At 41.8% G+C, this 26576-nt stretch overlaps 1 long non-coding RNA gene and 1 other non-coding gene across 2 annotated transcripts; one reads left to right on the top strand and one right to left on the bottom strand.

Moving 5' to 3' along the window:
- Positions 1 to 6377: 6377 nt before the first annotated feature.
- Positions 6378 to 7515, bottom strand: LOC143140472 (uncharacterized). The gene is made up of 2 exons (XR_012990656.1): positions 7446 to 7515; positions 6378 to 7225 (listed from the first exon to the last, which is right to left on the bottom strand). It is a non-coding gene; the product is annotated as an uncharacterized LOC143140472 (long non-coding RNA).
- A 9910-nt stretch (positions 7516 to 17425) lies between these two features.
- trnas-uga (transfer RNA serine (anticodon UGA)) lies at positions 17426 to 17507 on the top strand. The gene has a single exon. It is a non-coding gene; the product is annotated as a tRNA-Ser (tRNA).
- The last annotated feature ends 9069 nt before the right edge of the window (positions 17508 to 26576 follow it).

Below are 26576 nucleotides of genomic sequence, written 5' to 3'. Positions count from 1 at the left end.
CTAAGACGTCCTTTTCTGGGTCAGTCCTTGAGAGTGCCTGAGACGTCTTTTTCTAGGACTTCCTTCTTTGGGTCAGGCACTGAGACGTCCTTGAGAGTGCACGAGACGTCCTTGAGAGTGCCTGAGACATCCTTGAAAGTGCCTGAGACGTCTTTTTCTGGGTTAGGCTCTAAGACAACCTTTTCTTGGTCAGGCACTGAGACTTACTTCTTTGGGTCAGGCACTGAGACATCTTTGAGAGTGCCTGAGACGTCCTTGAAAGTGCCTGAGACGTCCTTGAGAGTGCCCGAGACGTCTTTTTCTGGGTCAGGTACTGAGCCGTCTTTGTCTGGGTCTGGCACTGAGGCGTCCTTTTCTGGGTCAGTCTTTGAGAGTGCCTGAGACGTCCTTGAGTGCGCCTGAGACGTCCTTAAGAGTGCCCGAGACGTCTTTTTCTGGGTCAGGCTCTAAGACATACTTTTCTGGGTCAGGTAGTGAGGCGTCTTTTTCTGGGTCAGGCACTGAGGCGTCCTTTTCTGGGTCAGTCTTTGAGAGTGCCTGAGACGTCCTTGTGTGCGCCTGAGACGTCCTTGAAAGTGCCTGACGTCCTTGAGAGTGCCCGAGACGTCTTTTTCTGGGTCAGGCTCTAAGACATACTTTTCTGGGTCAGGTACTGAGGCGTCCTTTTCTGGGTCAGTCCCTGAGAGTGCCTGAGACGTCCTTGAAAGTGCCTGAGAGGTCCTTGAAAGTGCTTGAGACTTCTTTTTCTGGGTCAGGCTCTATGACATCCTTTTCTGGGTCAGGTCCTGAGACTTTCTTATTTGGGTCAGGCATTGAGACGTCTTTGAGAGTGCCTGAGACGTCTTTGTCTTTGAGAGTGCCTGAGACGTCTTTCAGAGTGCCTGAGACATCCTTGAAAGTGCCTGAGACGTCCTTTTCTGGGTCAGGCACTGTGACGTCCTTTTCTGGGTCAGGTACTGAGGCGTCTTTTTCTGGGTCAGTCCTTGAGAGTGCCTGAGATGTCCTTGAAAGTGCCTGAGATGTCCTTGAAAGTGCCTGAGACGTCTTTTTCTTGGACTTCTTTCTTTGGGTCAGGCCCTGAGACGTCCTTGAAAGTGCCTGAGACATCCTTGAGAGTGCCTGAGACGTCCTTGAAAGTGCCTGAGACATCCTTGAAAGTGCCTGAGACGTCTTTTCCTGGGTCAGGCTCTAAGACATCCTTTTCTGGGTCAGGCACTGAGACTTACTTCTTTGGGTTAGGCACTGAGATGTCCTTGAGAGTGCCTGAGACGTCCTTGAGAGTGCCTGAGATGTCCTTGAAAGTGCCTGAGACTTCCTTGAGTGCGCCTGAGACGTCCTTGAAAGTGCCTGACGTCCTTGAGAGTGCCCGAGACGTCTTTTTCTGGGTCAGGCTCTAAGACATACTTTTCTGGGTCAGGTACTGAGGCGTCCTTTTCTGGGTTAGTCCCTGAGAGTGCCTGAGACGTCCTTGAAAGTGCCTGAGAGGTCCTTGAAAGTGCTTGAGACTTCTTTTTCTGGGTCAGGCTCTATGACATCCTTTTCTGGGTCAGGTCCTGAGACTTTCTTCTTTGGGTCAGGCATTGAGACATCTTTGAGAGTGCCTGAGACGTCTTTGTCTTTGAGAGTGCCTGAGACGTCTTTCAGAGTGCCTGAGACATCCTTGAAAGTGCCTGAGACGTCCTTTTCTGGGTCAGGCACTGTGACGTCCTTTTCTGGGTCAGGTACTGAGGCGTCTTTTTCTGGGTCAGTCCTTGAGAGTGCCTGAGATGTCCTTGAAAGTGCCTGAGATGTCCTTGAAAGTGCCTGAGACGTCTTTTTCTTGGACTTCTTTCTTTGGGTCAGGCCCTGAGACGTCCTTGAAAGTGCCTGAGACATCCTTGAGAGTGCCTGAGACGTCCTTGAAAGTGCCTGAGACATCCTTGAAAGTGCCTGAGACGTCTTTTCCTGGGTCAGGCTCTAAGACATCCTTTTCTGGGTCAGGCACTGAGACTTACTTCTTTGGGTTAGGCACTGAGACGTCCTTGAGAGTGCCTGAGACGTCCTTGAGAGTGCCTGAGATGTCCTTGAAAGTGCCTGAGACTTCCTTGAGAGTGCCTGACGTCTTTTTCTGGGTCAGGCTCTAAGACATACTTTTCTGGGTCAGGAACTGAGAATTCCTTCTTTGATTCAGGCATTGAGTCGTCTTTGAGAGTGCCTGAGACATCTTTCAAATTGCCTGAGACGTCTTTCAGAGTGCCTGAGACATCCTTGAAAGTGCCCAAGACGTCCTATTCTGAGTCGGGCACTGAGTCATCATTGAAAGTGCCTGAGACCTCCTTCTTTGGGGTCAGGCACTGAGCTTTTCAGGCAGGCCAGGTAGATAAGAGTAAGCTCTTCTTCTTCTGGCTGGGGAGCTGACCTCTGTCCCCTCCATTTCTTTATTTCTTGGAGCTGTCACTGGTCTCCAAGGAGATCTGTCTGTTGTTGGTATCTATTGGTCTATCTATCTCTTCTGCCCACTGGACTCTGTTCCCAAAGAAAGGGGAGTGGAAAGTGGAAAGGGAAAGAAAGTTGGAGGAAGTAGGAAAAGGAAAGAGGAAGTAGGAAGAGGATGTAGGAAGTAGGAAGGGAACAGGGCCCAGGTCCGCCCTTAGGAGCGATTCACCACCTAACTGTCGTCAAAGACTTGTTGGTGTCATCATCATCATCTTCGTCCTTGTCCTCCCCCTCCTCAGTTGCCTGCACACAGGGGATTTGGCATTAAAATGCCACCATTACTTTCACAGCTACGTCAACAGAAGCACTGAGCTTAACTGTACTTAATCACCCATAACTGCAGTTCTTTTTTTTAATAAGGGACTAGGCACCACTAGGTGGTGCCATATCCTTTTAAGACCAGGGGCGTGTGTCCCAAAACTATAGTTACTAACTAAGTTAACAACTTTGTTGGTTACGATGCAATTTCCCATTGCCAACCAAGTTGCTAACAGGTTACAGGTTATCAGGTTAGCAACTATGGTTTTGGGAAACATGCCCTAGATAGAGCTCTATTAAAGTCCAGAGTCGTATATAGAGCTCTGTTAAAGATCAGTTGTAGATAGAGCTCTATTAAAGACCAGTTGTAGGCTACACTGGTCAGACTAGGAGTGAACTAAAAATGAACAGGACTACATAAAAGTACTCAGTAAGGTTACAGATTACATATTACATTCAACACTATAACGTCCAAAAACACTCACAATAACACATGTACAGTAATATTACGTCAAAAAATTTGAAAAATCGAATATTTGATTTTATTGGCGTGAACAACAGCATAACCGTTGTTCACGCCAACAAGATACACCAGTGAGTGGTGATTTATTACATTTTTTGATGGCTTGATACTCTAGTCGCACATTACCAGCACCTAGGACTTAAGAAAGACTGGTAACAGGTCTTTGTTATTTTAAATATAATACTACATATTGCATTCAACACCTTGAAGTCTAAACTCACAATAAAACAGAAAACAGAAAAAAACATACAGGAGACAGACCACACAACACTCATTGAGAATACAGACTACAGTACTTCAGAAAGACATTAAGAATATAGACTGCTACTTCAGAATTGGTCACATCTTCAGCTTCTTCTGAGCGTTTGGTATTGCATGAAAATATGCAAATATGGCACATCAGACAAAAAAAGATTATGACCCATGAAAAGAACCCCAGACAGTCTTTGCAGACAGACAGACAAACTTCTATGCATAAGTCTCAAAGTGAGACCTTTTGCCAGCACTACTATGCTATTGAACATGAGTATTCTAGTGCTAAACTAAACTCAATACAACAGGTTCAGTAGTGAATGAATGCACTTCTTACCATGATGACTGACTGGCAGAACAGCAAGGGAGGACTGAAGCAGAGAGAACGGAGAGGCTTACTTGACATACACACACACACACACACACCCCTTAACTCCTCCTACTTATACACACACATGCACACACACACACACACACACACACACATACACACACACACACACACACCCCCACACACACACTATGGCAGAAAGTAAAGTGAAACTCAAGATAGAATGGTGAAGAAACGGCTATGTGGCAGTGGGAACGTGAAAGCAACAGCAGTAATAAAACTGAACAGGGAAATTCCGCAAATATTATCTGCATGGCTGCAGTTTAATGACGGTCAGTAATAAATAAGAGCGTGAGTGGAAGCTGTGTGTGTGTGTGTGTGTGTGTGTGTGTGTGTATGTGGTTGTGCTGACCTCCTCAACCCTAAACCCCTGCTGCCTTTTGCATGGATCTCTACACTAACCACACTTCATTCTCTCCCAGATCTCTTCATGGTGAAGGTGGTAGTAAGTGTGTGTCTGTATGCGTGAGTGTGCATGTGTGTGTGTGTGTGTGTGCGTACCATGTGTGTGTGTGTGTGAGTTTCCTCTTTAAAACTCTTTAAAAGGAGTATGAAATCACTTTGCACATCTTCCATATCTGGTTATTTACAACACCCCCACCCACACACACTTTGGCAGAAAGTAAAGTGACACTCAAGAGAGAGTGGAGAAGAAATGGTTACGTGGCAGTGGGAACGTGAAAGCAACAGCAGTAATAAAAGTAATAAAAATGATCCACAATATTTTTTCACCGGGAAATTCCCTCAGAAGTGATCCACAAAATTCTTTCACAGGGAAACATTTCTACCAGTAGGATATTATCTGCATGGCTGCAGTTCAATGACAGTAAGTGATAAATAAGTTGGAACGTGTGCGCGTGTGTGTTGTGCTGACCTCATCAACCCTAAACCACTGCTGCCTTTTGCATGGACATCTACTAACCACACATCATTCTCTCCCAGATCTGTTCATGGTGAAAGTGATGCTACAGTAGTAAGTGTGTGTCTGTATGTGTGAGTGTGCATGTGTGTGTGTGCACGGTGTGTGTGTGCTTGCACCATGTGTGTGTGTCTGTTTGTGTTTGAGTTTGCTCTTTAAAACTCTTAAAAAGGAGAATGAAATCACTTTGCAAACCTTCCATATCTGGCTATTTATTCTATTTCTTCATCTATACGGACTCTGTTGATTAAAGGGGTGGTTCAGGATTTTGGACATAAGACCTCATTTCCAAGTAAGCAAGTGTGATATTTATATTTATATTTAGTTGTATTTCTTACACTATTCTATCAACACAGACATTTACATCGATTGTCTGGAATTTGCCTCGGGTGTACTGTGGAGTGGATAAGACTGTTTTTAGTGGCAGGCTAGCACATACCGTTGACTTGCGCTAGCCTAGCACCTGCGAACTCTGCAATTAGAAGGACTGGATGAAACGTGTTGAAAACGGTCTCCACTGATAAATATCACACTTGCTTACTTGGAAATGAGGTCTTATGTCCAAAATCCTGAACCACCCCTTTAAGTGGACAGTGTTTGAGAGCAACAACTTTTCTCTGCCTACAAGTCAGGCCATAAATCTGCTATGCTGATAGCCTAAATGCTGTATCAGCGATGTACTCAAAAAGTCACTGAACTTGTGACATGATTGAAACTACGCCACCCATAGGTAGAAGAGGGACGTAACACCACCAAACCTATTGAGAATGTGGGCTTAAAGCAACCCAATGCAATTTTATTACCTTAAAATAACGACTTCAAATTCACACGGACAAATAATACGGAGAACGAAGTCTCTGACAATGTCAGTGCATGCCCAGAATGCTTGATATTGCTTTTGGTGATACATGGGGCAACCTTTAGAGCAGGGCCACCACATAACTGGTTCCTTGTGTTCTGATTGGTGTTCTGAAAAAAACAAACAAAAAAACAATCTCAAAGGGAACGTGCCAGAACTACAATACATTGCCCAGCAACATTGCACAGGAACATTGCCCAGCAACATTGCACAGACAGATGCCTTGTGTGTCATCAGCTTTGGAGGACACATACATCACAGTCAGTTGTTACAAAGTTGTAAAAAACAGGAAAACTGTGTGGGTGAGCAAGTAACCATGTGGTCAAGTGAATGGGTTGGTATGAGAGAGGGAGTGTATTGTGGGTGTTTTTGTGTGAGTAGATAGATAGATACATAGATAGATAGATAGATAGATAGATACTTTATTGATCCCCAAGGGGAAATTCAAGAAATTCAAATAATCATGTGGTGGAGAGAGTGGGTTGGTGTAAGAGACTTTATCCTTCGATAGGGGGCAGGATGTGACATCTTTTGTTTTTTGTGTTTCAGTTTGTGCTTTTGTGTGGCTTCCACTGATGACATAAATATTGGGTGGGTACCACACACACACGCAGTGTCTGACTGACAGCACAAATCCAAACACACACACACACACACACAGTGTCTGACTGACTGCACAAATCCACACCCCACACACGGCTTCATGGATGGACGGTGTTTTATTGAATAATCATTGGAGCGTTTCCCTGTGGCCTCACAGAACACCAACTGGACTCCAAACATCTACTTCCCCCCACAGACACACACACACCTGAACAGTGGCTTGAGACAGGACTCCTGACACACATACACACACACACACACACACACACACACACACACGTGATGGTTCAAGAGGGGGCAGAGTCGTTGGCCTGCTGGAAGTTTGTGACTCCGTGACCACATAACCAAGTAAACTGGTCAACGTCCTGACATACCACACTAAGCCCTGTGGAGAGATGCAGATGACCAAACATCAAACCGGCACTGAAACGGCGGCTCTACAGCGTTCCATAACGTGCGATACCATCCTCATGGGTATGGTCTGTACAAACACAAACTGCCTGTACTGAGTACGGATCCAGAATGGCTGCCATATTGTTACGCTGTCAATTTTGGGATCTTAAACGGAATCTCATTTTAATTTCATCTTGAAGTCACACATGCCCTAAAACTCAGACATGCAAAGAGCCTCATGACTGTTCCGTTTGTGGTGAGTAACTAAATAATCAGGATGCAAGTTGCAACTTGAGGAAAGTGTGCTGGTAGAATCCAATAGCGTGAAATGTCCAGAAAAGCCGAGGATGTTGCTATAACGCTCAGATGCTTGTCTCAGATGCTGGCCACTGCTCTGCTTTCTGATAGGCCATAGGAGAGGTCAGGGAGATTCATTGGTCCAGTCTTCGTTCACCACAATTCACGGCAGTTGCCGTGACGAGTAGTGGTCCACCCCTGGGAGCAGACAACAGACTTTTCACCATCCACAAGGACATTCGTATGTGCTCTCACCTGGAAACACACCACACACACACACACACACACACACAACCATAAAACATTATCATCCACAGGTACACATTGTTTGTCACACACCCATAAACTGCAGTTAAGGAATAAACCGATAGAAGGAGGGACATAATGACATCATAAGTCTGTGGGCTATGGAACTAGAATATTGAAGCTATGGAATTCTCCTATTAGGAAAAATAAAATTGAAAGTTTTTCTTACCATGGCTAGTAGCTGTCTGAACCTCAGGCCAGAGTTTGTTGGCAAGATGCATGTACTGACTTAAAAACCAGCAGGGACAGACTGATACTTATATTTCATCACAACCCACGCTTCTCACCCACTGGCCATGACACACACAGGCACGTTTAATCACTACACTTCCTCTGGAAGTGCACATGCAAACATCCGCAAGTGTGGAGTTTTTGGAGAAGAGTGACCAACACAGAAGTTCCCCTCCTCTTTGACGGTGGCCCCCGTGAGTCGGTGTGTTCAATGGAAGTTTTACAGTAGGTTGTGTTTAAAGTACCCTGGAAATCCAGAGTTCTCGCGAAAGCACAATGGAACTGTCTCAGCAAGACACTCTGGCAATGAGCAATGATGCACATTACTTTTACCCCTTGCATCCCATGGAACCAATCAAATCGGCGTATCTGATATAAGCGGGCGAGCTAAACTGATGATGGCAGCACTGCAACGTTGGAGGTCAGTAAACGTTGGTCGTAGTGTTACCCAATTGCGTTGAAGTGCGGAATCATTCAGAGCAAACATTGGTCTAGTGTTATCCGATTGCGTGCAATGACATTTTCAAATGCATGCTTGCCGCCCCTCAAATTGGGCCATTACATTGTTCATGGCCAGACACTTAATCTTTCTAGATTACCAGGGTCTGGATTTTCCATTTTTAAGGGGGAACTTGGCAACTATTTCAACGTAATAAACCCGTTGGATCATTTGGATGGTTAAATTACCTGTTCCAGTGAAAATGGGGGGGACAAAAAATCGGTGCAACATTTAGGTAGGTAGCTGTCATGATGATGGTAAGAATCCTTACGGAGAGATACCCTATGCCTGTTTACCGGTAACTCAGTACATGTAGAGACACCTATGCCGGTTTAACTCAATTGTTGAATTGTCTTCAGAACACTCCGCTAATCTTTCCTTAGCCCTTCCTGGGTGCTTTTTAGCTGTGTTGTGTGCTGGATGGTGTTGTTTCAGGTTGGTGATTTCACGTTAAGAGCTTTCAGTCAGTTGGGCAGGCTAACGTTAGGCTACTTGGCTAGCTCCCTAAATGCTTAACGTTAACGTTAAATGTCCTCGTTCGTCGGCGGAAAAGGCAAATTCGGTACTCTCATAGGCTAGCTAAGCCTACTGCAGAATAAGAAATTCCAGCTCCCAAAACAAAGTGATCCTCGTCTTGTAATAAATTAGGCTACACCAGTGTTTCCCCTACAATGTATTCATCAGCGGCGCAGCGCCGCTCCTGGAATTCCAGCGGCACTGCAAAAAAAGTTGCCTAATAAAAAAAATAAAAATAGACGCAAGTGAACTTCAGGAACAGCTGCCGTTCGTTCAGGTTTCATGTCAACAAATAATAGTAGGCTAACGTTGAAGGCGCAGTTGGGGATTCCACAGGAGATCACGCTTGTTTGTGTTTATGTTTAAGTTTATTAGCAGACGCAATTTTGTGCCAAAAAAACGTAGGCTACAGCAGGCTCGGACTGGTAATCTGTACAACCGGGCAAATGCCCGGTGGGCCGGTCCACATGTGGGCCGGTGACCTCCGGGATTTTTTTTTTATTTCTTTTTTTTAAAAGTTATTTAGCCTATTTGCGGCCCGTCATGTAGGCCTAGGCCTAGCCTATAAATGCAGTTTCATCCATTTGGCTTGGGGGGTGACAGGTCAATCATTGGCTGGTGTTCACATTATTGCAGTTTTACCGTAAACAGCAATCAGAAGTCTAGTTTTATTCCATAAATATATTGTTTTTATAGACATTAGTTGCACGCGCTACCAAGAGCTCATTTACTGCACCATGTAGGGTGCTGTAGTGCGGTTCTGTCAACATAAAAAAAAACTACGGGTAGCCTACAATTTTCGCACAACTTGGTGGAAAAGTGTAGCCTAGAAATCTAGACGCGCCCCTAGCGGCTGCCAGGGCTAGTCTAGCAAACTCTCGTTGACTTGTGAGCTCTAGAAATCGAAACTAAATCTGGCATTGAAATCGTGTATAGAGTATTCGTCGGTCCAGTGGTGGGTAGGAGAAAATTGCCAGGGCCGAATTTTGCTCCCAGTCCGACCCTGGGCTACAGTATGTTAACCAAGGAACCAAATTAAACACGCCAGCGAGATAGCTCGCCCCTACCTTCAGTAGCCTATTCCCAGATAAATTCCATGCATTGTTTCGTTTTTGTTTGTGATACAGGCAATGCTTTCAAGCCCTGTGTTGTTATACCTAGGCTGTGAAACTAAGGTCTAGCTAGCCTATTGGTGGGTTTAATTGAATTTGAGTAATAGGATACGCAACCATTTACATCTGAGATATAGTAATTCCTGTAGAGCTCACCAAAATTATAGATTAGATACAAGACACTTATCTGCTATAATCCAAGATAGATTTTCTTCGAGTTTTTGACCATTTATTTTACCAAATGACATGGGAAACATAATTCATTTCATCCACATATTCTTATGCACCATGCACAACAACGCTACTAAGTTAGCTTAAAACCGTGAGAATCAAGCAGGCGTCACGGGCCGTCACGGCATTAAAGTGACAGGCACTCAATTCGACTTGCACAGCACCAATACAGTGTAATGACATGAAAGAGAAGTTTAAATATAGTTTATACAGTGCTGTGCAAAAGTTAAGACACCCATGCTGAAATTAATTAAAGGGAGGAACAAAAAACATTTTTTGCCTTTTGTCTTAATGCCTTAAGTAAAAAATGTTATTATATATAAATGTCTTAACTTATGCACAGCACTGTATATTCTAAATAGTAATAGTTTGTAGCCTACAGTGGCTTACAATGTACAGTTGTAAAGTGGCTAATACTAATAATGTAAATGAAAAACATGAATAATCCTGTTCAAGTACTGCACTAATCATGCTTTGTGAATGCTTGTGTTATGTCATAATTTGTAACTCAATCTGTCCATTTCTTTCACAAAATCCACCAGAAGTCACCATTTAAGGAGTCATTTTTTCAAAATGTTCTCTTTTCTTGGGGGGGCTTCCTACGATCAACAGCACCGCTGCTGGAAAAATTTTTAGGGGAAACACTGTACACTGTTTTGAAATGTCAGAAAAACCCATTAACAGTTATCTGCACCATGTAGTCTGCATTCATAATCTAGGTGCTTGATTTTATGCACCTGTGTAAAGGGACCTGATGAAACCTATGAATAATCTTGCTAAATTACAAAATTAATATAATTTAGAAACGCCTATGTCAAGATGATAATGCATTCCTTCTAAAATACCCTTGTATCATGATGACTGGCCATACTGTAATAATATCATAATATTATGTATATTATAGTATAAGATATTCTATATATTTGTCACACAGATGAGATCAGGGAAGAGGAAGAAGGAGAATAGCAATAATAAACAATAATGTCATATCAAACAATAGCCTAATGAAAATAAACAAATACTATAATATACAAACCATAAGAAACGCTTAATTAACTAAGTACATGCTAAACAGATATGAACAGAAATTGCCTCTTGAAAGACCCAAAACTATAATTTTACACAGTGTGCCAGTCAGATACCTTGAATCTGTTGAATGTTAGTTTCACATTTCACAATGTGTCCATTAGTTTACACAAAATTCATTAAAAGTCATTATTTAAGGGGTTATTTAAAAAAAAAATTAAATGGGCTAAGCCCCGCATGTTTACAATGTCTGGCTCCGCCCCTGGTTTGCATATTTAATACGTTTCATACACGTGTTTCAACACTGCATTTCGGTCGTTGCTTTTACCTTACCATTACCTTACGCATGCCAGTTATGTATCCACCAGCTGCCTGCCTGCAGCCTACTTCCAAAACTCCCAAGCTGCATGCTTGCTGTCAGATTTGGTTCCGAGGGCACAAGTTCAGTGTATCAACAACACTCAATAACAGTTAATGTGATGTGTTAATCAATTAAATTCCCAACAATTTCACAACAGCTAGTTCTGGAGTAGGCCATTCAACTAGTCCGCTTGCTTACGACGAGACTCACGGCTCCCACACACAGCTGCGTGCATCGCGTTGCTGGAGACGCATCCCATTCACTTTAAATGGGCTCACGTGATCCGTTGCCGAACTGAATTGTGGGTCCGTCGCGTCACGTTTCTCCCGCCGCTCGCGTTGAGGAGTTCAGCTGTTGCTGCACCGACAGACGGCACCGGCCAATCAAGCCAATCTACGGACGCCACCAACCAATCACATTACGGTTTTACTTCAAGTCATTTGCATAGCTACCGTTGGGAACACCCACTGGCATGCGTTGACGGAACGCAGCTGTGTGTGGGAGCCGTCAGAAATGACATTTTACGTGACTCGAAGAGCCGTAAACAATGTTGTAAGGCTGCGTGTACAAATCCGCTTGGAGCTTGGAGTGGAATTTTGATTTTGCGACAAGAATTCTTGGTCTAACCGTTGATGTGCCGTGTCAGGTGTCCCAACACATCCTAGAGGTTATTAAACAGGTGCTCTAACACATCCTAGTGTCCCTGTTACATAATTACAGCCTATTACTGCCGTTCTACTGTGCAGACTTTAACTCAGACATGACAACATGGACACTACAAGATACTGTACCCTACGATTGCAGACACTAATACACACTCTCTCTCTCTCTCTCACACACACACACATATGCACACACTGCAAGTCAGTAATCAATGTTGGCACAGTTATACATTTTGAATAGTTGTTGCAAATTTAGTTTCTTAGATCTATTTAAGAAAGAATACAACAGAAAAGGGGATTGTTGCACATTTTTCTATTTTTATTTGGTTTTCAAGAGTTTTTATTCTTACAGGAAGATTTAACATGGGTGTTGTTTCCAGGCATGCCCCCATGTTATGCCTAACCAAGAAACGCAAGAGTTCACTATTCAAACAATATCACGTGTCATGATATTGTCATATATATCATGCATTTCTGCATTTCCCCAGTTTTCTCACAGAAGTGCTTTCTTGAATTTCCCCTTGGGGATCAGTAAAGTATCTATCTATCTTCTGTGCATATACTGCATTTCTCCATTGTGTTGCATTTACTGCATCTCTGCATTTCTGTCTGCAGGCATCTGTCATTTTAGGCATCGCCTTACCCCTGATGACCAGCCTCGTCCTCACACACGCTTGCTCGCGCGGTGGGGCGGGGTGGCATGTTCAAAGGCCCCTACCCTTGGCAGTAGGGTGCCCCCTCCATTAACAACTTCCTGGAAAAAAGAACAAAAACACAAAACAGTGCAACTTAGTTTAAGTTAGTGATAGTTTGTGCTTCTCTGTGTGTGTGTGTGTGTGTGTGTGTGTGTGTGTGGAGTGTAGACCGTGCTTCTGTGTCTATATTATGTATTTGATTAATCCTGTTGTACTACTCACTCTGCTGTAACCCATTTAGAAGATTTTAACAGGCAGGTTGCCATAGACCAGGGGTCGGCAACCCGCGGCTCCGGAGCCGCATGCGGCTCTTTGATCCCTCTGATGCGGCTCAGCTTTTGAAAATAATTAATGAGTATTTAATTAAAATGTATTTTATTTTAGTTCGTTCATTTTCAAAATGTAATATGGTAGGTCTATCTGAGTAATTTAGCCTATATAACTTTCCACCTCACTTGACTCGTAACCGTATAACCTGCACAATATTGTTACATTCGCGGTTCGTTGCCATGTCAATATAAAAAAAAAATCACCGATTTCCCTCCATTTCAGTCAACGAGAACACTTTAATTGTTATTGTTGATGTGTGCGCTTGCTGTAGGCTAGATAAGGAAAATGTAAAAAAGGAAACGTCAGCGACCACAGCTTGCGAGCGCGAACACAAGCGGGCTGAAATGGGAAAGTTTCCATCCGAAAGACTGATTCTGAAAACGCGAAATGAACTGCCCTTTATATATCGCACACTGCAACGAGTTAGTATTGCTGTGTTAACCCTGTTCGGTTCCACTTGCATATGAGAAATATTTCTCACATATGAAAAATATAAAGACAAACCTGCGCTCACGTTTATTAAGGGCAATTCCGCGCAAAACTGTCACATCCATAGGCCTAACACCAACACAATGCCATGGTATTTCGTTGGCGTTATGGATATGAGTTTTGCGTGGAGTTGCTCCTAAATGGTGACAGCCTCAATTCTTGCATGAAACTTCACCTCACTGAATATGAGCCATCCAGACTCCAAGGCCATCACCAAATCTAATCTCTGGTATGCCTAATGTTCAATTTCGCCAATGACATGTCAACGAAAATATGATGTTACTTTGCATACCAAAGGACACTGGAAAAATAGGGGGTGGTGTTTAGCCTACATGGGAAGCCTAAGGCCTATTCTTGTCATTCCACTTTACATTTCAAGTTACTTGCACATTACTTTTAAAACTAGTAGAAAATGTATTTAAAAATCCTCTGTTGAATGAAAGAATGAAAGTAACTGTACGTTAAATATCCAAACTTTTTCTTGTAACCGTCTTTATGTGGCTCTTCTGAGATTAAAAAAATAATACATTTGGTAAAAGTGGCTCTCCAGGCAAAAAAGGTTGCGGACCCCTGCCATAGACCATCCACTATAACAGGGAGTCGGCTGCAGCCACCCTGACAAGAGAATGAGAGGACGCTATCAACCATCACAACATACATTTCATAATTCTGTCATACTGTTTGTTTTGTATGTATTGCATTTATTGTATTGTACTGCGAAGCAGCGGTCATATAGGTTTAGTCAGATTTTTTTCTATTTATTTTTTTTACTTTTTCGTATGGCCAATTTTCCGTCAAGGGTTCCCGGGACACTGAAAGACCGGGATGCACGGACCTTGGTGGGCATGTAGCCCCACAAGGATAGCATGGAACCATTGTTTTTTGTTTTGATTTGTAGCCCCCCGCTGGATCCCCCGAAAGGAGGGTAGGGCGGACACAGTTTTCTGTGAACATCTCGAGAACCGTAGGGTTTCGGAGGACCACCTTTTTTTGTATGTTGATCTTAAGGGGCCATGTCAACCCATCCCATTAGCACTCAATTCATGTATAGTGCCACCTAGTTAAAAAATTAAAAAGCAAAGAATTAGGAGTTGTAATCACAATATCTCTGGCTGACATGGTCAAAACTGCACGAAATTGAAAATGTGACACCCTCTGAATGCATGCCAAGTTTCGTGGACTTTCGTTCATGGGGGGCCATACAATAAATTAATTTATGTGTACATTTAGTGACCGTACACCAACAGTTTTCTGTGAATATCTTGAGAACCGTAGAGCCTAGGATGACCAATTTGTTGCGTATGTTTGCCTCCAGGGGTCATGTTAACCCAGGTAAAAAAGTAGTATAGTAGACTGCTGTCCAGCCCCGGGTTGCCACCGAAAACTTTATGCATCTTGGACTGGAAGATGGTGTGCTAGTAAGGAAGCTAGCTACCACAGCTTTTGCCACCACATCTCAGTGTTGGGAGGGAAGTTCACTCACTGCACAACTCTACCAGCTGTACCTTTCCTCCTCAGCCATGATCCGTAACCACCATGGTTTTCTTTCTGGGCCAGAAGACTTTGCAAACAAATAAGCAATAAATGATCATGCATTACAAATTTAGCTATGTTAGACTGTTAAGTTGTTGGCTTGTAGGCTGGGTGTCCAGTAAACAATTTCAAGCTTAGAGGGCAAATTCTCTCACCTAGGAGGGTAAACAACTTTTGTTTTTCATGAAATCTGCATTTTGAATTGATGGTCTACCAATGAGTCTGTAGAGTATCGCGACACAATAGTGGCAAAAAGCACTTGCGCAATGAAACATGCATTGGGGTGTATTATATTATATATTATTTCACACACGTAGATATTAAATGTGTGCGCGCAAATTCTCTCTGCACGTGCGCACTCAGAGGAAACTGCTCCCCAAGCATGGAAGAAAATGCTGCGAGCGAGGAGGAATCTGACCAGCGCTCCAAACAGCCACTCGAAAAATCTATGCATGTGAAATAATATAATACGCCCAAATGCATGTTTTATCGCGTTACCACATCCAACTTGAAAAGATATGCTCAAGAGATCCATAACTTTCAGTTTTGTTTTCATTCATGTCAATAAAATGTTTTTCTCATAATCAAAGTGTAATTTGTCATGTAACAGAATAGATAGGAGAGTACTAATAGTACAATTTTAAATCACACTAATATTATACTTAAATGGCATGCCTTTATAATGCTTAAAGTATCTTAAGACTATACATTTATTAACATAACTGCAAACTTTCAAGGCACTTATTGTAGTCAGGAAGTACATTTGAAGTTAATTTAAAATATTACAGAAGCATGCCAAATGAATAGAAATGAGGATGATAAGAGTGTATTCAAAATACACTACTACACTATTATTAGTTATACTGTAATGCCTTTTAAGTACATTTCCAATACACTTGGGATGTTACAAAATTGTACTGCGACTGTGTTTCGAATGCTCATAAAATCTCTTTTTGTATAATGTACTTAAGAACACTTAAAGTTTGAAAAAAGTTGTTCCATTTTAGCACACTAATTACACTCAAAGTATAGTCAAGTTGGTATTAAGTTGAACTTAATACATAATTCAATACACTTAATTACACTTGGATTTGACGAAAAAAGTACAAACTGTACTTAGTACACTTTCAAAAAGTATACTTTTAATAGTTTTTTTTTTTACCTGGGAACCCATCCCATATGCACAGATATTCACACACACACATACATTCACAGTAATCATATGTATGACACATACACACACATTAGACATATGTACGTATGCATGCACATGCAGACACACAGGCACACCCACAAGCACATGCACACACACACACACACACACACATAAACACGCACACATGCACACAATTCAAGAATTTCTCAGAATTATGAACAGACAAGATGGGGGTGGGGTTGTATAAAATGTATTTAAATGTGAAATCTATGAACTAATCATGTTTTGGTACTTGTTGTCTAGCAGACACCAGTGAGAATTGAGTGTGCATAATGCAATTCAGTGAGACAGTTAGAATCATATGGCTTTCACCTTTTGTTTTTAGCCAGCAGCCAGACCAGAAGATACCCTGACTTTGCTGAATTACTGAAGCTAAGCAGGCTTAGTTAGTACTTGGATAAGAAACCTCCTTGGAAGAGTAGGTTCCTGCTGGAAGTGGTGTGGTGGCTGGCCAGTAGGTGGTACTCTTCCTTGTGGCCAAAAGCCACCAAACAAATATCAATCCCAATGTCCTATTGCAGTGACAGGGACACTGTAGTGCAGGAGATGTCTTCCTTTGGATGAAAGTTAAATTGAGGTCCTGACTCACCATGGTTGTTAAAGATCCCGTGACACTTATTGCAAAGAGTAAGTGGTTCCCTGATTTGCCTTATTTATGTACACATACATAAAGACACACACACATGCACACACACATAAAAACACACACACACACAAAGACAATTAAACACACACACACTACACATGCACACACACACGACACGCACAAACACGCACACAAACACATAAACACACATACACACACACATGCACCCATACAAACACACCTACATACACAAACACAAGCACACACACACACAAAAAAAACACACACACAAAACACAAAAACAACCACACACTCTGCACACACTCAATTACAAACACACAAAAAAGGAACAAAGTAGGAAATTAACACAATTTGACAAGCGTGATTTTTTTATATACTTGAATTTCCCCTGGGGATCAATAAAGTATCTATCTATCTATCTATCTATCTATCTGTTTTTGTGGAAAAAATGTGCTGGACTGGGCGGCAGTCAGATTTTGTACCGCTCTGCGGTACATCTAGTTATACATTATATTATGCTGTATATATACAGCAACATTTGCATTACTGTCCAGTGTCAGTACAAAGTCCTCGCTCCACAAATAGGAAATGACCAAAGGGGCTCAAACAGAGCCATACACTATGCCAGCTAAAAAAAAACAGCTGTGATGGCTGAGGGGTTAAAGCGTTGGACTTGAAATCTAATGGGGTTTCCCCGCGCAGGTTCAAACCCTGCTCGCAGCATTGCTTTTGGGGCAGCCGTGGCCTACTGGTTAGTGCTTAAGACTTGTAACCAGAGGGTTGCCGGTTCGAACCCCAGTAGGCTGAAGTGCCCTTAAGCAAGGCACCTAATCTCTCACTGCTCCCCGAGTGTCACTGTTGTAGCAGGCAGCTCACTGCGCCGGGATTAGTGTGTGCTTTACCTCACTGTGTGCTGAGTGTGTTTAACTAATTTACGGATTGGGATAAATGCAGAGACCAAATTCCCCTCATGGGATCAAAAGAGTATATACTTATACTTATACATTGCACAGGAGGGAAATCAGGATTGTTGAGCTCTTATATTAACTTTGTCTGGAATCAAGGACAGAAACTTTAAACTACCACACAACAGTTCAGTTGTTTTACAAATACAATATTTTGAAAGATAGTATTGATTTAGATTGAATAACTGGTGTTTGCCATACCTACAGTATTAGATTATTGGAATGACATTCATGATAACAAGTCTCAACAAAGCGGATCATGAAAATAATCAACACAGTGGCGTGGCGAGGCATCGATATATTTCTCCCCTCACATTAATATGAGTGGACTCTAACCCCAACCCTAACACTAACCCTAACCCCAACCCTAACCCTCACACTAATATGAGTGGACCCTAACCCCAACCCCAACCATCACACGATTATGAGTGGTATGAGGAGAGAGGGAGATCAGAGAGGAGACCCATTAGGCTAGTGACAATGGCCCCACATTTTTGAGATACCCCTACTGGAGGTAGAACTAAACGCAACAATGTTTTTCCTTATCTCTTAGGTCTCCCATATATGAAATGGATTCTTAGCTAAAAATATTTTACTGCTAAGATTGTTAAATTAACAGATATTGTTATACACCCCAAAACCAAAAAAGAATATAGCATGTCCGTATGGGAGTTAAGGCATATAAACTAGTGCAGATCAATCACACAAGCTCTGAAAGATTTGAAACGTGGCATGTTTATAGTCAGGACGTTGCTTTACCTACTAGAAAAGACTAGATGTGAATATCTTGATGTATGGAATGAATAGAGACATGTAAACATATACCTAAAATAAGCGGACATGCAAAAAATGAATAGCTATGCAGAATGTTTTCATTTACTTTGTAGCTGCTTTACCAGGGATTATCATAGAAACACATATGATGGCTTATGGGAAAGGTGGGGTTGTACTGAATCCAACAATACCAAATATGTAAATATAGTATGACAAGTTAGGGTGTTCTGTCACTCAATGTATGAGGTGTCCAAAATGAAAGAAAACAGAACACTAGCAAAATACAGTCTCAAGTCCAAATCACATTATTAGTGGTGAGAAGAATGTTGATAAATTCATTGTAACTGCAAGGCAAGGATCTATATTTACATTTAATAATGATACATTTCATATGAAACACAGATCCAATTGAATCAGGTTAACTCTGGAATGGAACACCTTTATTACAATATTTACATTCACTTGAATTTTGTTTTGGTCAAGTCATTACTGAATAATGGAAAATAATATTGTTAGCTTTTGTCTGTCCAGACCAGCAGTGAACAGTAGAGCCTACACTGCTTACTTCACCCCTAAGTAGCTATACAGTTAGTTGTAGAAACTACTTTCCCTAGCTAAGAAAGTACTTAGCCCTCTGACTAATGTTGCATGTGTAATTCAACTTGATTTGCATTTCAATGAAAATTCTGAAATTTTTCCTTTTCACTAGTCTCTTGAATTATGGAGTCTCTTTGAATTATGGAGAATGTCTTACAGACATTGGATCCAAAGCTTGTGGGAAACATTTTGAAAAGGGCAAAAAAAAAGATCCCTATGTCCAAAACCCCACAGTAGAAGGCCAATGCATACTTACCCTTGCTCAGCAGAGAGAGAGATGGTGATGTCCATAAAATTCTGGCTCCATATACAGATGATATTTTCTCCAAAATCAAAGTTTCATATCATGTATCATGTATAGCGAACTACTGCAGTAAGACAAAAATCAGTGAGCAGCAGCAAGTTGCAAATGTTGAGAGTGAGAGCACATCTGCACCAAGAAGGCTGAGTAGGGTAGCCTAGAAATCTAGACGCACCCTAGCGGCGGCAAATTAATTTGCTCAGCCTGTACGTCTAGTATCAAACCATAGGGATTTCTATTGGCTGACGCCGTGGACGTCATCCAATCACAGCGCTCTATTTTGTTAGAGAGTCTTAAGGCGGGCTTAACAGAAAGACGACAGTCCTGCGATGGTAGCAACAAGGAAGGTGGCTATGGCGAACGAAGAGCGGTTGTTTGAATCGGCGTTGGCATCAACTTTGGAGGAGTTGGACTTGTGCTTTTCTTTGAAAGTTGAGCAACACAATGCACTTAAGTCATTCCTTTCGAAGAAGGATGTATTTGCCATTTTGCCAACCGGATACGGTAAAAGTTTACTTCCCCGTTCACTGTTTTCATTGCTCTGGCCACGTCATCCTGCTCTTTGTTCTGATTGGTCGTAGCGCTGGCCTATTGCATGCCTAGGCAGTTTGAAAGACAATTCTCTGCCCGCCCCTTGGATTAAGCGAGGTGAATGGTTCGATTCCAGACTATACATTTCAATGATATAGGATGGCCTGCCAGGCTATGAGTAGGGCTGATACAACATAATTTCAAACGCAGAGAGATTGTTTCATTTGTGGGAAGGCCAGCTCTAAACCAGAACCTCTGACAGCAATTACAACTGGAACAGTCGCAAGTACCAGAGACAAGGTCCTTCGGGCAGCTTCTGAAAGGCTTGTAGATGTACATCTTCGAATTCTTTCATGCCGAGATCTTTTTGCATGATACAAAATACCATAAATGCCTTGCACACTACATCTCTAAATGAAATATAGCAGAAGCCATAGAAAAGAATGAAAAAAGCAGACCAATGTCTATAACAAAGCCTTTATTAAGCTCACTGAAGACATTGATAAAACAGTATTGTCCAAAGGTATGAAAGTGAGGACTCAACTCCTTGACTTGATAGCTATGTGAACATACTAAAGACCATTGCTGAGCAAGAAGGTGTGTCAACACAAGAAATATAGATCAAGGACAGTGGTGTCTACATCCCAACTGTTCTCACTTGAGTTGCTGAACATGGAATTGTTAATGCAGCCATCGACAACTTTTACCAAAATGAAGACACCCTGTATGGGAAGTGTACAACTCATGCTATGACGTCTGTTGTGTTCCGAAGAGGCCAAGTCTCCACAGCAGATAAATGCCTAGCACAGGTTCCCTCAGGTTCAGAGGTCCCTCACCACCTTAAACACGATTGATATGAATGGATGGAGATAAACTTTACAGGTACATTTTGTCCATTCTTTTACGCTTCACATCCAGGGTGTCTTCATTTTGGTCAAAGTTGCTGATGGCTGCATCACAAATTCCATGTTCAGCAACTCCAGTGGGGCCAGTTGGGATGTAGACACCACTCTCGGTCCTTGATATCTGGTCGGCTGCAACAGATGTGAGAAGTGCCTAACTTCTGTATAGGAAACACAGTGTCCCATTGCACTGAGCTCATTGATGACTGTCTTACTACCAAACTTATGATGTATCAAAATGGGAAGTCCCAGTGTGATTAGCGTATGGATGTGACAGCTCTGTTCAATGAGATCATGACAAATTAACACACAGATTCTCCTTTGAAGCTGGGTCATCACCACATGTTTGGTAATTTCTGTGGGCATGTTAATCAACACACCAGTTCACAAAGTCATACAGGATGTTGGGTACATACTTGCTGCATTGGAAACATAATAGACAGTCACTGCTGACATATTACTCACTGTCATGCTCTACCTAATCCATGCTTTTCCTCAATATGTCTGCAGCCCTGTGTAATATTTGGATTTCGGAAAGTCTCTGACTTGTCTGTGGAAGGGTAGTCTCAGTCTACTGTTATTTCTGTGAGTTTAGCAGCTTCCCTCAGTGCACAATATGGTCATACTATCTGAGCAGATCAAATCTGACTGTCTTGGACGTGGAACAAATGCAAGCCTGTCTTTGTAATGCTGTATCAGCTTTTCCTTTAGTTTCCAGGATCTATATTTCTTGTGTTGAACTATAGACACACCTTCTTGCTCAGCAATGGTCATTAGTATGTTGTCATAGCTATCAGTCAAAGAACTGAGATCTCACTTTTATATCTTTGGACAATACTGTTTTATCAATGTCTTTGTTATAGACATTGGTCTGCTTTTTTGATTCTTTTCTATGGCTGCTGTTATATTTCGTTTAGAGATGTAGTGTGCATGGCACATTTTATGGTATTTGGCATCATATGCAAAGAGATCTGGGCATGAAAGAATTTGAATGTACATCTTCATCAAGCCTCTCAGAAGCTGCCCGAAGAACCTTGTCTCTGGTACTGGGGACAGCCGTGGCCTACTGGTTAGGGGTTCGGGCTTGTAACCGAAGAGTTACCGGTTCGATCCCCGACCCAGAAGGGAAAAAGGCGAGGGAAGTGGTTGAGCACTGCTCTCCCATGCCCACATCCATGTTGCCCTTGAGCAAGGCACCTAACCCCTCACTGCTCCCCGAGCGCCACTGTAATAAGGCAGCTCACTGCTCCGGGTTAGTGTGTGCTTCACCTAATTGTGTTCACTGTGTGCTCTGTGTGTTCACTAATTCACGGATGGGATAAATGCAGAGACCAAATTCCTTGTATACACAAGTATACTTGGCCTATCATTTACATTGCCCCTGTACCAGTCGAAATGGCTGTCAGAGGTTCTGATCTAGAGCTGGCCTTCCCACAAATGAAACAATCTCTCAGTATTTGAAACTCTCAGTATTTGATACTCAGCCTTCTTGGTACAGATGTGCTCTCACTCTCAACATTTGCAACTTGCTGCTGCTCACTGATTTTTGTCTTACTGCAGTAGTTCACTCTACATGATATGCAACTTTGATTTTGGAGGAAATATCATCTGTATATGGAGCCAGAGTTTTATGGACATCACCATCGCTCTCTCTGCTGAGCAAGGGTAAGTATGCGTTGGAGGCCTTCTACTGTGGGGTTTTGGACATAGGGATCTTTTTTCTTGCCCTTTTCAAAATGTTTCCCACAAATGATACAAAGCTTTGGATCCAATGCCTGTAAGACATTCTCCATAATTCAAAAGACTAGTGAAAAGGAAAAATTATATACATTTCAGAATTTTCATCGAAATGCAAATCAAGTTGAATTACACATGAAACATTGGTCAGAGGGCTAAGTACTTTCTTAGCTAGGGAAAGTAGTTTCTACAACTAACTGTTTACTGTAGCTACTTAGGGGTGAAGTAAGCAGTGTAGGCTCTGTCCACTGCTGGTCTGGACAGACAAAAGCTAACAATATTATTTTCCATTATTCAGTAATGACTTGACCAAAACAAAATTCAAGTGAATATAAATATTTTAATAAAGGTGTTCCATTCCAATGTTAACCTGATTCAATTGGATCTGTGTTTCATATGAACTGTTTAATACTGGGACATATGAAATGTATCATTATTAAATGTAAATATAGAGCAGCACTTACCTTATGTAACTTACCTTGCAGTAACAATGAATGTCAACATTCTCCTCACCACTGATAATGTGATTTGGACTTGGAGACTGTATTTTGCCAGTGTTCCGTTTTCTTTCATTTTGGACACCTCATACATTGAGTGACAGAACACCCTGATTCGTCATACTATATTTACATATTTGGTATTGTTGGATTTAGTACAACCCCACCTTTCCCATAAGCCATCATATGTGTTGCTATGATAATCCCTGGTAAAGCAGCTACAAAGTAAATGAAAACATTCTGCATAGATATTCATTTTTTGCATGTCCGCTTATTTTAGGTGTATGTTTACATGTCTCTATTCATTCCATACATCAAGATATTCACATCCAGTCTTTTCTATAGTAGATAAAGCAACTTCCTGACTATAAACATGCCAAGTTTCAAAGCTCTCAGAGCGTGTGTGATTGATCTGCACTAATTTATATGCAGTGTTGGGAGGGTTACTTTCAAAACGTATTCCGTTACAGAATACAGAATACATGCCCAAAAATGTAATCTGTAACGTATTCCGTTACGTTACTCAATCTGAGTAACGTATTCTGAATACTTAGATTACTTCGGCATTGAATTGCATTTTATAAGTGTAGGAATGCGGCCATCAAATCCTGCTTAGGCCTAGTAAACAGGCCTATTCTGGTGTGTTCTTCTGTTCCAAATGGCTGAAGTGTTAGGCCCACATAGAAGAATGTAAAGTCAACTAAGCTTCCTGATACAACTTTAAAATAGCAAGGTGACCACTAAAACTACAGCAGGCAACTAGGCTAATTAAAACAAACTAAATAAATAGGCTACTTTAAGGGCGTACTGCAAAGAATGAAAAAGAATGAAATGCCCGCACTCTGCTAAAACTCCCATATATTTAATGTGTTGCAACGTTTCAACCCGACTGGGTCTTCCTCAGGCAGACTACTTTAAGGGCGTAGCCAGAAATTATAATTAAGGTGTGCCTGTGAGATTTTTCGGTGGTATCAACCCAGTACAAGTGAGGATATGACAGGTGGAACGCAAATGACCTGTACATGTAAATATGGGCTACTGTATATCAGTGCTCTCAAAATGAACGTGATCGCGTAATAATGACAATCAAAAACCGCACGTTAAAATATGCTAGGCCTACTCGCAAGAATAATTCTTCAGAGGCTGCACCATATAATTAATTTTAAAACGTAAATGAAGATCTAATTAGAAAAATAATAATCCATAAAGCTATTTTAAGTTAGAATAAAAAACGTAGAATGCAGTGCCTATTTTAGAGATTGGTTTTATTGTAGGTCTGAACTAGGCTTTGCTTAGGCTTATTGCTTAGCAAACTGTGTAACCGATTGGCCGAAGTAGCCTGAGCTATTAATACTTAGGAAAATATCCTTTGAACAGACATCATGAACCACGATCAGTGAGGAACAGGAGTTACCTCCACTTACTTTACTCCTAATTTTCTGTGCAAACAGTCATTTCAGGGTCTCCGATGACGCGTCCATAATGCGCGCTGGCTGCGTTTTGAGGCTAGTGCAAGACGGCGGGGCTTGGATTTAAACATGTAAACAATTTCATCATAGATTGCTTTCAGGAGCTTCTGAGTTGCTTTAATTCATTTAGAGAGTGAGCAAACTTATGAAACAGAGAAGTATCGTCATGTAATCCATTGATTTCAACAATGTAAATAATTAAAATATTATATTTCTTCACGTCATCCGCCCGATCCGCGGTTTAACCGCGGAGTCCGCGGCTCTAACCGCGAACCGCGCATCTCTAATCGGAATACAGTTACTCATAATTTGTATTCTGAATACGTAACGCCGGTACATGTATTCCGTTACTCCCCAACACTGTTTATATGCCTTAACTCCAATACGGACAGGCTATATTTTAGTTCTTTTTTGGTTTTGGGGTGTATAAAAATATCTGTTAATTTAACAATCCATTTCATACAGTATATGGGAGACCTTAGAGATGAGGAAAAACATTGTTGGGTTTAGTTCTACCTCCGGTAGGGGCATCTCAAAAACTAAAGCCCCTTCTGACCATTTGTCACTAGCCTACATGTAGCCCACCAACCTGGAGTCCTCCTCAGGAGAGAGGAGAGGAGAGGAGAGGAGAGGAGAGGAGACGCATGCAGCCCACCTACCTGTAGGTTTTTCAGTGATGTCGTCCACAGGAGAGAGGAGCGATCAGCAGCATCTCCGCCCTTATAAACCCTGGAGCTGCAGCAGAGACTCCTCCTCCTGTGTGTCCTCTCTGGCTGATAAACTGCAATGTTGCAAATGTTTGTGCGTGTGTGCGTGCATGTGTGTGTCTGTGTGTGTGTGTCTGTGTCTGTGTAGTCATGTAACAGATAGGCTAGCATGCAGTAGCCTGAAGAGTTGTGAGTTCAATTCCCAGCTTCCACCGTTGTGCCCTTGAGCAAGGTTCTTAACCTCGAGTTGCTCCTGGGAGAATGGCCCTTATAAAATAATTGGCATGTGTAAGTCGTTTTGGATAAACGTGTCTGGTAAATAAATAAATGTAAATGTAAAATGAGCTGGCTGAAACAGCTTTCCGTGGCATATAGTCCATTCCATGGTATAAAAATAATAAATTGAAATGTACTATGTTCTAAACTGGCTCAAAGACTGCACGTCCTCCAGAGACTTAGACTGTTCCGTATGAGTACAAAGATCATGACACTATTCTATAATGCAGTGTTAGCTAGAATACGTATTACACTATTCTATAATGCAGTGTTAGCAAGTCCGTGATCAGATACGGAGTAGCATCTTGGTTTGGCACTCTCACTGTCCAGTACAAAAACTAGTGAAAGGTGATCAATAAAACTGAATACCTGTCCTTTCGATCTATCTAAAGTATAGCAAACTGGGCACACAATATTCTACATTCCGAATATGAAGTACCCTCAGGGAGAGGTAGAGCCAGCAGATTCAAAAGCGACCGCTACAAACTCTCTTTTCTCCCAACTTCCATAACATCACAAATCAGCTTAAATTACACACTAAGAGGTCACATTCTAGTCATCTCACCTTCTAGCGTTTCTTTAGGATTGTTGTGTATGATACTTTTAAATTATGGTACGATAGGGTTGTGACACACAACTTTTTTGTTTTTTATTGCTAATATCTTATGGGCATGGATTGCTATTTATATTGCTATTGAAATCCTGGTGCAATAACTTAGTTATATAACTGACTGATATTATTGTTGATAACTTATCTCAGGCATCAGATGCTCTTCAGATGTTGCCATGGTTTTTTATAACATAATTGTATTGATTGTATTGATCTGTACAAGTAATTATCAATATCACAAATATGCCCTACACTTACAAATCTATTCTACGGGTGTTAAGGAGAGTGACAGTCACTGGTCAGTAATAAGGAGAGTGGCAGTCACTGGTCAGTAATAATTAGTATACACTCAATGGTTGTATTTATTGCAGGAATGAATGGAGTTGGTGATGAATATTATTGTCTGAGTTTGTGTATATGTGAGTG

Source organism: Alosa pseudoharengus, unplaced genomic scaffold (genome assembly GCF_046254945.1).
Source record: "Alosa pseudoharengus isolate Yale_2024_CS ecotype anadromous, Long Island Sound unplaced genomic scaffold, YU_APseudo_1.1 YU_APseudo_1.1_scf_10, whole genome shotgun sequence".
Taxonomy (NCBI): domain Eukaryota; kingdom Metazoa; phylum Chordata; class Actinopteri; order Clupeiformes; family Clupeidae; genus Alosa; species Alosa pseudoharengus.
Note: the sequence above shows the minus strand (reverse complement) of the source record. Positions and strands in the feature narration are given on the sequence as shown.